This window comes from Heloderma suspectum, chromosome 1, assembly GCF_057233095.1.
Source record: "Heloderma suspectum isolate Gila_16-S chromosome 1, 16-S_ref, whole genome shotgun sequence".
NCBI classification, from domain to species: Eukaryota; Metazoa; Chordata; class Lepidosauria; order Squamata; family Helodermatidae; genus Heloderma; species Heloderma suspectum.
This window is the reverse complement of record NC_139458.1, coordinates 409472093-409484656: the sequence shown is the minus strand read 5'-3', so window position 1 is coordinate 409484656 and position 12564 is coordinate 409472093. Positions and strand designations below refer to the sequence as shown.

The following is a 12564-nucleotide window of genomic DNA, read 5'->3' as shown; positions in this document are numbered from 1 at the left end:
ATAAAAGCTCACCGCCTATAATGCAATGGATTGAAGACTTAACAATGTTAGCAACATTTGAAAGAGTGGTATATAGGCATACCTTGCAAATGGACTTATATTTGGATATCTGGTCTGCTTTTACTGAAGTTTATGCGTAACTCATTTTCCCCCCTCTTTTTTCGCCTTAGAATATTGTAATATTTGAAACTGAGGATTTTAGAATATGTTGTTATATTTTTAATTTTTTCTTTTTTAAAAAATGTTTTTTGTTTGTAATCTTCCCTTTCAGTTCTTGTTCGAATTGTATTTTATTTGTATTGTTAAAAAAATTGGAATAAAAACACCTTGATGATTACCCCAAACAAATAGGGTCACCAGTGATTTTGTTTTTAGAAGCTTCCCAGTAAGGTTATGCTCAAAATCCTACAAGCTAGGCTTCAGCAGTATGTGAACCGAGAACTACCAGAAGTACAAGCGGGGTTTCAAAGAGGCAGAGGAACAAGAGATCAAATGGCCAACATTCGCTGGATCATGGAGAAAGCAAGAGAATTCCAGAAAAGCATCTATTTCTGCTTCATTGACTACGCTAAAGCCTTTGATTGTGTGGATCACAACAAACTGTGGCAAATTCTTAAAGAGATGGGAGTACCAGACCACCTTACCTTCTCCTGAGAAACCTGTACGAGGTTCAAGAAGCAACAGTAAGAACCAGACATGGAACAACCGATTGGTGCAAAATTGGGAAAGGAGTATGACAAGGCTACATATTGTCACCCTTCTTATTTAACTTATATGCAGAGTACATCATGAGAAACGCCGGGTTGGATGATCACAGGTCGGAATTAAGATTGCCGGGAGAATTATCAACAACCTCAGATACGCAGACGATACCACCCTAATGGCAGAAAGCGAAGAGGATCTAAACAGCCTCTTGTTGAGGGTGAAAGTGGAGAGTGCAAAAGCTGGTTTGAAACTCAACATTAAAAAAACTAAGATCATGGCATCTGGCCCCATCACTTCCTGGCATACAGAAGGGGAAGAAATGGAAGCAGTGACAGATTTTACTTTTTTGGGCTCCAAGATCAACGCAGACGGTGACTGTAGTAGCCATGAAATTAAAAGACGCTTGCTCCTTGGGAGGAAAGCTATGGCAAACCTAGACAGCATAGTAAGAAGCAGAGACATCACCTTGCCGACAAAGGTCCGTCTAATCAAAGCTATGGTTTCCCCAGTAGTAATGTATGGCTGTGAGAGCTGGACTATAAGGAAGGCTGAGCGCCAAAGAATTGATGCTTTCGAACTGTGGTGCTGGAGAAGACTCTTACGAGTCCCCTGGCCTGCAAGGAGGTCAAATCAGTCCATCCTAAAGGAAATCAACCCTGACTGCTCATTGGAAGGACAGATCCTGAAGCTGAAGATCAAATATTTGGGCCACTTAATGCGAAGAGAAAACTCCCTGGAAAAGACCCTGATGCTGGGAAGACTGAAGGCAAAAGGAGCAGGGGACTGCAGAGGATGAGATGGCTAGATATCATCACCGATGCAATTAATATGTACTTGAGCACACTCTGGGAGAGAGTGGAGGACAGGAAGGCCTAGCGTGCTATGGTCCATGGGGTCACGAAGAGTTGGACATGACTTAACGACTGAACAACAACAACAAATGTAAGACAAAACTGAAGTTTGTGGAAACAAATTTTCTGCAGATGTGAAAGTGAATATGTCAGCATGATAAATGGATTTTTTTCAGTGTTCCAGCAAATTAACATTGAATCGAGATACAAATATGATTTCACTCATACAAATCTTGAGATTGACCCCTATTATTGTGGGGGGTTTGTTAGTTATAATTCTAGCAAATTATTTGCTTCGCATTTTCCAGAAAGCAAAGATTATGGAAATATTTGCTGGCACAATGTATGCTGTTTACAATTGCACAGTGAATGATCTTACTTATGAGTCAATGACTTCCCGTCTCTTGTTCAATTCCTCAAGGGAAAAATAAATGAGTTCATCACTTTGGCTTGCCTAAGTGTTCTGATTCAGCATTGTGAACCTACGCACATTTTCCCTCCTGTGCTACTTTTTCTTTTTTAAAGTAAATACTTTTATAAACAGCACAATCCTATGCGTGTTTACTTGAAATGAAGTCCCACTAAGTTTGTTTAGGATTGCAGGACTGTGTGTTGAGGTTAAAATCTTGGTTACAATATGGCATGAAACACTCATTCTGACAAGTCTGATAAGACTAAACTGTTTTTATATACTATCTGCATATATACTTTTTAATATACAAGTGGATGTATACGAGAATCAAATTATTTCTTCTTGAATAGATTGGGATGGTGTTAGCTATCTTGTTCGTATTTAGATAAAGGGATTCATTTTCATATTTTACCTTCAAGTACGTAACACTATATAGTAGAGGGGTCCTAACCTTTTTGGATCCATGGGCACATCTGGGAATTTCAGAACCTGCTCTGGGCACCACCACAAAATTCCTAATCAATAGATTGCTGCTTTGGCATCTACCTGTCAAATCTATGGATCTTAGGCTATGTCTTATTCAACATAATGCTACTGACTGGATACCACAACATCTCTTTAATAAGGGATTGTCTAATTTTGCTAATTGCTGACAGTGCAATGCAGCTAATGCTTCTCTTAAACATATCTTCTGGCAATGTCCAGTAGTTGCTTCTTTTGGGGAGGAGGTAATTACATAGATAAATTTTGTATTGAACAGTCTTTAATATGCACTGATGTACACGCTCTTTTAAATTATTCACCTGCTTCATGGAAATTAACAAATAGTCAGCATAAATGGATTATCCACACCCTTTTGACAGCTAAAAGACAGATATTACAACACTGGTAAAATAAACACTCACCTCCTATAATGCAATGGATTGAGGACCTTACAACTCCTTCAATATTTGAACGGGTATATAGATGCCACATTCAAATGGATACTTATTTTGTTATTTGGTCTGCTTTTGTCAAAATCTATGTATAATTGCTAGAAAGTTGCATGCATTTCATATGTATTCATTGTTATGGATATATACAAATCCATGTACATATATTTTTATAAGGGGAAATGTTTTTAAAAATAAAAGTTTTGTGGGTACCTGCAGGTGCCACAATGGGGACCTCTTTATGGGTGCCATTAGAGGTACCCATAGGTGCTGCATTGGGGAACCCTGATATAGTGGACGAATATTCTGCATACATCTATTAACTAATTGGATAAGGCATCTGTCAGGTAGAGAATGGAAGGAGGCAAATCTGGACTTGAAGATATTCCCAACTTTAAGCAAGAATGGAGTCATCAGTGATTCTATAATAAAAGTTTATATATAGGAGAGTGAAAATGTGTTCCTATTTAAATTGCAGGAAAAACACCCAATGACTTCAGTGAGGTCATGGTTTTTGCCCAAAATACTTTCCCAACACGCAATGTAAACAAACATAAAATAGAAGAACTTTGTTACTTTTCATTATAGTAGCTCATTTCCCCCCAGTTCACAACAGACATGCCTTTTTAAAATGAGAGAATATAAAATTTTGATTTAAAACATGCTTCTTAAAAATGAAGGGTTAGTCGTATCTTTAGTTTTCAGCACAGAAAACTAGAAATAAGAGTTTCAGTTTTCTGCCATCTGCAAGCCTGCTGTGAGGGCATAAGGTAGTAAAGTTTAACTCCTCACTTCAGTAGGCAATTGTTTAGCGATATAACACAATGCTGTTGAAGTTCAGTGGAAGAATATCATACATTTGTCCACAGACTCCACACAGACACTTCAGATGACAAAGGCACTTGCTATTATGTTCCTTTTTTCTCTCAGTCTTGAACATTCTGGCACATATGTGGAAGTGATCAATATAAAATAGGGAGGTAGAGATTATCTACTTTCGGAGCAAGCTGTTAAGTGGTTTGTTTTTGTGTATTTGATATTACAGTCATCTGTAGATACACTAGCCATTGCCATTAAGATTGCCAGTATTTCCAACCTGACATGGTCAGCTACTATCTTCTACACATGATTTGATAGTAGCAACACTTCCATCTGTGAATACATCTAGAAGCTGGTATGGTAGCTTGTACTATTTTATAAATGTGAATATACTATCCTTACAGTGTAATCCTGTGTGTGCTTACTCAGAAGTAAATCCTACTGAGTACAGTGGGACATACCCCCAGGTAAGCATGTATAGGATTGTAGCCCTAGAGATTCAATCCAGATGTTTTCCTTTCTTGCATTTCATTCTCTTGCCATTCAAGAGTCTTCCCTTATCACAAGGCAAAAGATCATTGACCATGTTCCCAGCTCAAGAACAATTTAGAATTCCGGGAGCCTGGCCAGCATGAGGAGCAGAAGAATTTCAGGGGTGCGTAGAAGATGATGTTAAAGGCTTTCTGGGTGCTGCATCTTTCTCTGCTCTCCTGTATGTGAACGATGGCAGATGAAAAAATAAGATCTGGGGTTCAGAGAAATGAAGCCCTAGAATAGCTACATTTGAGCCAGGACGCAGACTTGGAACCTGTTCTATACAGCAGGACTCAACTCTGGCATGTATGAATAATGAAGGAAGAGACCGCTGAGCGTGCACAGAGTGTCTTTCCCTCAATGCAAGTAACGCTCACACTTCTCTAACATACAGCCAGCATTCCGAGAGCAGGCTGTGTGATTTCAAGGTAGATTTCGAGCCCCATAATCTCTTAGTCTCCAACTCTGGCAGAATTTAAAGCCACACCATTGCACAACTTGGTATGCAGGCAACCCATTTTATCCCACATATCCACTTTCCCATCAAGTGGTGCCTGTAATGCCTAACAAGTGGGAGGAGACACACACACACACACACACACACGATTTGAAAGCCCCTTCTCCCAAATCTCAGATGTCTGAGAACTAGCTCTGGTGAAAGGAATGGAAAGGGGCGCTCTGCGGGCTCAGAGGTGCTGCACTCGTAGTTCTGCACTTATTCCACGATTACGTCCTGGCGTGGAAAACCTGTCTGTGGCTCAAATTAAAGTGTGGCATTAGAAGGGAGAAAGTAACTTGAAGCCCCTCGGTGACACCCACTCGATCCTTCTTCCACTGCCCCCTCGACGGACAAGACAGAAAGAGCGATAAGACAATCCTTTTTTAATGTAGTCTCTGTATTCCTGTGACTTTTTAACTTTTCCGCCGCGCCCCCCCCCCCTTCCCAACCAGGCTTTTGGGCCAAGGAAAGAGAAAGACGGGGGAAAATGGGAGGGAAGGAAAAGGGCATGACTGATGAGGCGACGGCGCTTGTTTTCCCCGCTCCCGGCAGGCGGCTGCTGCTGCTTGTCCTGCCGCCTACACTTGCGCAGCGTCCCTCTCGCTGAGGAGAAAAAAAGGGGAGAGCGGGGCAAAAAAGCTAAGCCAAACCTGAGGGGGCGGCGGGGGTCTCTGGCACTTCAGCGGCCCCACTGACGGGGCCCGCGAGTCCTCTCACCGGGGTCTCAGGTTGCCTCACAGGGTCAGCCGCCGCCGCCGCCGCCGCCTCGGTTCTCCGCGGTCGGTGGGGCAGGCGGCGAGCGGCCTGGACTGAGAGCGGCAGCCGCGCCGGCCATTCAGCAGCCGCTTAGGCGGGACTTGGGAGCCCTCTCCAGCCTCTCTGCAGCGGGGGTGGTTTCTTCGGGCCAAGGGCTCCAAGGGGTAGAGCTGAGAGCGGGGAAGCGTAGGAGAGGAATCCATCGCCCAGAGGCTGGGAAGCGCTCCGAGCTGAGGGAGGCTTCCCCTCTCTGGTGACTCCCCGGGATCAGGAGTCAACCTGAAAGGGCCTTTTCCGCCCACAGCCTCACCTAAAGGCACGGCACTGCATGCTTCCCCAGCCTGTGCAGAATTAGACCTACCTAAGTCCCGTGATATAAATGGATCCGGCTATCACTCAGCACCGTCCACCCCACTTAAGATTGCTGGGAGAATTATCAACAACCTCAGATACGCAGACGAGAATTTCCAACAACTTCAGATACCACCCTAATGGCAGAAAGCGAAGAGGATCTCAAGAGCCTCTTGTCGAGGGTGAAAGAGGAGAGTGCAAAACCTGGTTTGAAACTCAACATTACAGAAACGAAGATCATGGCATCTGGCCCCATCACTTCCTGGCATATAGAAGGGGAAGAAATGGAAGCAGTGACAGATGTTATTTTCTTGGGCTTCAAGATCACCGCAGACGGTGACTGTAGCCATGAAATTAAAAGACGCTTGCTCCTGGGGAGGAAAGCTATGGCAAACCTAGACAGCATGGTAAGAAGCAGAGACATCACCTTGCCGACAAAGGTTTGTATAATCAAAGCTATGGTTTTCCCAGTAGTAACATATGGCTGTGAGAGCTGGACTATAAGGAAGGCTGAGCGCCGAAGAATCAATGCTTTCGAACTGTGGTGCTGGAGAAGACTCTTACGAGTCCCCTGGCCTGCAAGGAGGTCAAATCAGTCCATCCTAAAGGAAATCAACCCTGAGTGCTCATTGGAAGGACAGATACTGAAGCGAAGCTCAAATATTTTGGCCACCTAATGCGAAGAGAAAAGTCTCTGGAAAAGACCCTGATGCTGGGAAAGACTGAAGGCAAAAGGAGAAGGGGATGGCAGAGGATGAGATGGCTAGATAGCATCACCGATGCAATGAATATGAACTTGAGCACGCTCCGGGAGAGAGCAGAGGACAGGAAGGCCTGGCGTGCTACGGTCCATGGGGTCACGAAGAGTCGGACACGACTTAATGACTGAACAACAACAATAAACGCCCCGTGATATAAATGGATCCAGCTATCAGATGGCCTTGTAGGCCCCTTCCAACCCTACTATTCTATGATTCTATCACTCAGCACCGTCCACCCCCCTTGAGAAGTACCATAGCTCTTATCTTTTGAAAACATTAAAAAATATTTTAACTCTTTTAGCTTGGTGTTTAATTTTTTTACCTTGTTCACTGCTTGAAAATCTTCTAATGTGGAGCGGTGTATACATATTGTAAATAAATAAATAAATAGCTCAAGCCTCCCTAGAAGACCCAGCTCAGGCGTAGGGGACCAGATGAATGTGGTGGGTTGTTCAGGACGTAATCCTATGCATATTTAGAGATAAAAAAGTCCTACAATTCCCAGCATACTGGCTAGGGAATGCTGAGAATTGTAGTTTTTTTTGCCTAAACGTGCATAGGATTGTTGTTCAGTCGTTAAGTCGTGTCCAACTCTTCGTGACCCCATGGACCATAGCACGCTAGGCCTTCCTGTCCTGCGCTCTCTTCCGGAGCGTGCTCAAGTTCTTATTCATTGCATCGGTGATGCTATCTAGCCATCTCATCCTCTGCCGTCCCCTTCTCCTTTGGCCTTCAGTCTTTCCCAGCATCAGGGTCTTTTCCAGGGAGTTTTCTCTTCGCATTAGGTGGCCAAAATATTTGAGCTTCAGCTTCAGTATCTGTCCTTCCAGTGAGCACTCCGGGTTGATTTCCTTTAGGATTGACTGATTTGACCTCCTTGCAGGCCAGGGGACTCGTAAGAGTCTTCTCCAGCACCACAGTTCGAAAGCATCAATTCTTTGGCGCTCAGCCTTCCTTATAGTCTAGCTCTCACAGCCATATGTTACTACTAGGAAAACCATAGCTTTGATTATACGACCTTTGTCGGCAAGGTGATGTCTCTGCTTCTTACTATGCTGTCTAGGTTTGCCATAGCTTTCCTCCCAAGGAGCAAGCGTCTTTTAATTTCATGGCTACAGTCACCGTCTGCGGTGATCTTGAAGCCCAAGAAAATAACATCTGTCACTGCTTCCATTTCTTCCCCTTCTATATGCCAGGAAGTGATGGGGCCAGATGCCATGATCTTCGTTTCTGTAATGTTGAGTTTCAAACCAGCTTTTGCACTCTCCTCTTTCACCCTCAACAAGAGGCTCTTTAGATCTTTTTCGCTGTGCATAGGATTGGACCCTTAATAAATTTGTTAGCTGCCCTTCAGCATAAGCTCCCATGGCAGGACAACATATAATCGCAAAGAATCCAAGAATACAATAACATGCAGCAATCGAAGCACCAAATCCACAGAGAACATGAAACATCAATCACTAAAAGCTGGTCCTATATAAAGCAACCATTAAAACCAGCTCTAACACATGAGATAAGAGTGCCACCTGGGCAAATGACAAGACTCCACCTATCATGGAAATAAATCAAAGCTGGCCAAAGCATTTCAAATAGGGGTGCCACTTCCAGAGAAACTCTCTCTGGTTGCCACCTGCCTAACCTCAGATGGTAGTGGCACCCACAGGAAGGCCTCACGTGATGGTATGAAGATGCTAGAGATGGGCAAATCTGAGTGGGTAAGGAAAGGGAGCTTTGCACAGGCTCAAGAGCACTTTGGCTTTCATTATTTCCAAATGTTCCAAGCCTTGGTGAACCCTGTCTGAAATTAAGGACTGATCTCTTTGAAATTAACAATGGATCCTGTGAAGTCTCCCATAGTAGGACTCAGTAGCAGGGCTTGCCTTAGGTAGCTAATTTTGGGTATCTTGAAAGGGCAATAAAACTTTGATTATTTAAGATGCAATCATATGCATGATCAGACAGAAAAATGTCTTACAGCTGCCAGTTTTCCCCAGCTAGCATGAAATTGTAGGGCCTTTTCTGTCTAAACATGCATAGGATCACACTCCAGTTTATTATTGTATTTGCAGTGGAGGGAGGGAAAGATGCCTGTGTGAGATTTTCTGTCACAGGTGCCAAAATAAGTTGACCAGCCATGGCTGCTATGCACTTTGACTGGCATGAGGGTGAGGAAGCACCATTTGCTGCTGCTCCTCAGGAAGCAAATATCATCAGCTGGCCCCATAATTGTAAACATTGTGCATGCATGTCCCTGACTTGAACCTATGTTTTAAAAACTGCTCCTCATAATTTTTGAGGCAAATGGAATACCCCAGGTTATTCCCAACTATTTCTGAATTTGCTCCCAACAAAGAGGTGTTTTTTTTGTTTTTGTTTTTACATAGGGTAAGAACACAGCACCAGGAAAAGATCCCTGCTGGATCAGGAAAAAGGTCCATCTAATCCAGCATCCTCCTTTCCACAGTGGCCAAGCTGATGCCTCAGGAAAGCTTCTGCTGATGCTTCCCAGCAACTGGTATTCACTGGAATAATGCTTCTGCCTCATAAGTAGTAGCCATTTATAGCCTTATCCTCCATGAATTTGTCACAGTCAAATCCCCTTTTCAAGTGAACTAAGCTAGTGACCATCACTACATCTTGTGGCAGTGAATCCCATAAATTAATTATGCATTGCGTGGAGAAATACTTTATTTTACCTGCCCTGAAACTACTGCCAATCAATTTTGTTGGTTGATCCCAAGTTCTGTTAATAACTAGGATAACGATAAACCTTTTGAGCCTCTCTAACACCACTGCTCTTTCCCCCCCTTTTTTTATATGATATGTATAAAAATATTCTATAACAAAGTCTCATGGGAATGTTGTTATTATGGGATAGAAAGCATCAAGGTGTTTATACATAAAAGGCGAAATATTATTTTCGTATTGCCATCTTCTGTAATCTAACTGTAAAACCTACATTGGCTACAATGAACAAATTATCTTCCACATTCTCTCCCACATTGACAGCATTTATATATGGCATAAATAGTATGAGAGGCTCAAATGGGCTGTGGAAATGCCTGAAGATAACCACTTTAAAATTGAGTGTACATTTGTAGCTAATGTGGGTTTTAAATTTGCATTACAGACCTAGGGAATACAAAAGAACTTCTAGGGCACTGTTTCACAAATGAAGCTTAATTGTGTGTGTCTCTCCCATATTTGTGTCACATCTAACTATTGTTAATGCAAGATGGAATGTGGAAGAGGAAATAAATGTCCGTTATAGCCAATTAAGCCTTTACATTGGAGCTGTAGACCAATTTAAGCAAGTATTTATTTCTTTAGAATATTTTTATTCTGCTGTTCAGGTGGTAACTCCAGGTAAAGCTAAAAATTTTAAACCCAAACTGACAAAAATACAGTAAAAAAGCACCATAGCAACAAACCACATACAAGAGCAGCAGCTGAAGAAATAAAGGGCTGGATTATAAAATTCAGCAAAATTCTGAGCAGAGAAAATCCCTGCATTTTTAATGTTGTGATGGCAAAATGCCTACTTTAACATTCCTTAACCTCACGCCCTCCAGTGGTGTTGGACTACAACTCCCATGATCCCCACCCAGTTGTAGTCCAACACATCTGGAGGGCACCAGGTTGGGCAAGGCTGTCCTATATTTCACCTACATTTCAGAAAATTGTTGCTCTTCAGCAGATTTTAACCAAACCATATTAGGCAATATAAATCTGGGAGAGTATTGGGATGCCCTCAAAGGCAAGGATATGCTTCCCAAATCCGGAGAAATTTCTGGTTTTACCAGATTTTCACCCAAAATAATAATAAAAAATAACATCCATGGTGGAGATCAATACTAAACATGGATGTGTCAATATTAGGAGTATGAAGTGGGAGTACTTTCCTTTGAAATATTGATTTAAAAATATGTGAAAGAAGCAAGATTACTAGCATTGTGTGTACCACATGCACATGAATGCATATATACAGGCTTACTTTAGACCAGTGGTTTCCAACCTTTTTGGATCAGTGGGCACGTTTGGAATTCTGAGTGTTGTGGGTACTCTCACAAAATGGCTGCCACGGGGAGGAAGTTTGCCTATTCACAAATGGGCAAACTTCCACCCTGTGGCTGCCATGGTGGGCATGGTTGTTCACAAAACACTAATTTCCCAGAAAGCAAACTGGTGAGACTAAAAGGAAAGTAACTTGCCCAAGTATCTAATAGAAGGCAGAGGTGGGGGTCTGAGCTCCAAAACATAAAACCACTATTTTGAACTAAAATAAAGCACTGCATTTTGCAGCCTCCCAGTTTTTAACGTTTAATTAAGAAAATCTTAAGAAATAAAATAAAAATCAGGAGGGGCAGGGAACCTGGTGGGCACCACGTTGGAGACTCCAGCTTTAAACTTTGGTTTAAGAAATATATGTAGTTCACTGTAAGAATAAAACTTCTAGCTGTATAAATTGTTATCAGTATTGATTTTGATAAAAATTGTACAGTACAGCAATTCATTCTAAGTGATTATTAACAGTTGGCGTAGATTATTGTATGAATTACTGCTACCCCTATTGGCCTCTGGTCAACTGAAATATATTTTTCTTGTTTTCAGAGAAAACCCATTGCTATTTCAATTCTTCCTATTATTCTCTGAATGGCAATCAGTTTTTCCACCCACATATCAAATGAAGTATCCAAGCAACTTAAATTTAAACTGATGTATATATCTGTGCTTGCCTTGCCTGTTTTCTTTTATGCCATATAGAACTGAGAGATGGGGGGGGGGGCAGAATAGCTCTGAGATCACAGCATTGTTCAAAGTGTAGGAAATGTGACTGATCCTCCCTCACTGAAGTGGCTTGAAACTTCCAAAGAGAAAACTTTCGGAAAGGGCATCTACTTTATTGACTTCATTCCTGAATCAAGTGTAAAATGTAGTTATATTGTAATATACATGATGAGGCTCCAAAGTTCTTCTAAGCACTTCTACAATGAGAATAATTCATTTTAAATATCTTTATGCAGACTTCTTCAGAAGTTTGTAATACATCTGAGTTACTGTTTGTTGTGAAGTGGCCACTTCAGTTGTGATGGAATGAACGGAGGCTCATGCTGCTGCAGAAACAACATTAAATTTATTTACAGCATGTGGTGCAGAAATGTCCAACCATGCCCCAGTTGCCTTCATAAATATCAGTTCCAACTTCACCTTCACACATCTGAAAGGTTCACACACAAGCCACAGTGGCTTGTTAACCACCCCGCGGGTGCTGGTTGCATGCCGGCTGGATATACATAATTACTCTTGCCTAAAACAGGCCATGGGTCCTGGGTGGTTTGTTAACCAACTTGTTTGGTTCAGATATTGCAACAAGTTGTGTCAGTGAGGGTAATTATGTAAATCCAGCTGGCTCAGAACCGTCATGTGCAGGGTGCGATTGTGCAAACCAGCCGAATGTGTGTGTGTGTAAACATCCAGTGATGTTATGGTAAATTCTGAAGTACAGGTGTAATCATGACAGTCCGCATAGCCACACCACCAAGGAGATTCCAAAAATTCAGGCAGCTGTGTTGATTCATATCAACACAGTTATATCTCCACCAGGAGGTCTTTTATAAAGTAAAGGGCTCTTAATTGCCCATTCAAGAACAAACCACCACAAAATACTTTGCATCACAACAAAGAATAATATATTATTGTTCAGAAATTTTATTTTCCCCCAGCTACTGAGAATTTGAGCTAAACTCAGAGGGAATAGGGAATTTTGAGGGGGTGGCTGATGAAGTCAGCGTCCGTGCTAATAAAAAGTCCTGGTGCTGCATCCTGGCAAGTCCTGGCTCCAATACACTACTGCATATATCCTTTGATCACTCTGATTGTGGGCCTTTATAGACCATCATTCACGGCATGCCCCAACTGAATGAGAGACCCACTAGTTTTCACT

At 42.2% G+C, this 12564-nt stretch overlaps 1 protein-coding gene across 1 annotated transcript in view; it reads right to left on the bottom strand.

Moving 5' to 3' along the window:
• The window catches only part of PLEKHH2 (pleckstrin homology, MyTH4 and FERM domain containing H2), a 103816-nt gene extending 98282 nt beyond the window's left edge, over nt 1-5534 (bottom strand). The window contains exon 1 of the mRNA XM_084828944.1: nt 5403-5534. The gene's annotated coding sequence lies outside the window, so the exon portion shown is untranslated. The remainder of the gene's footprint in view (nt 1-5402) is intronic.
• Nucleotides 5535-12564: the final 7030 nt, after the last annotated feature.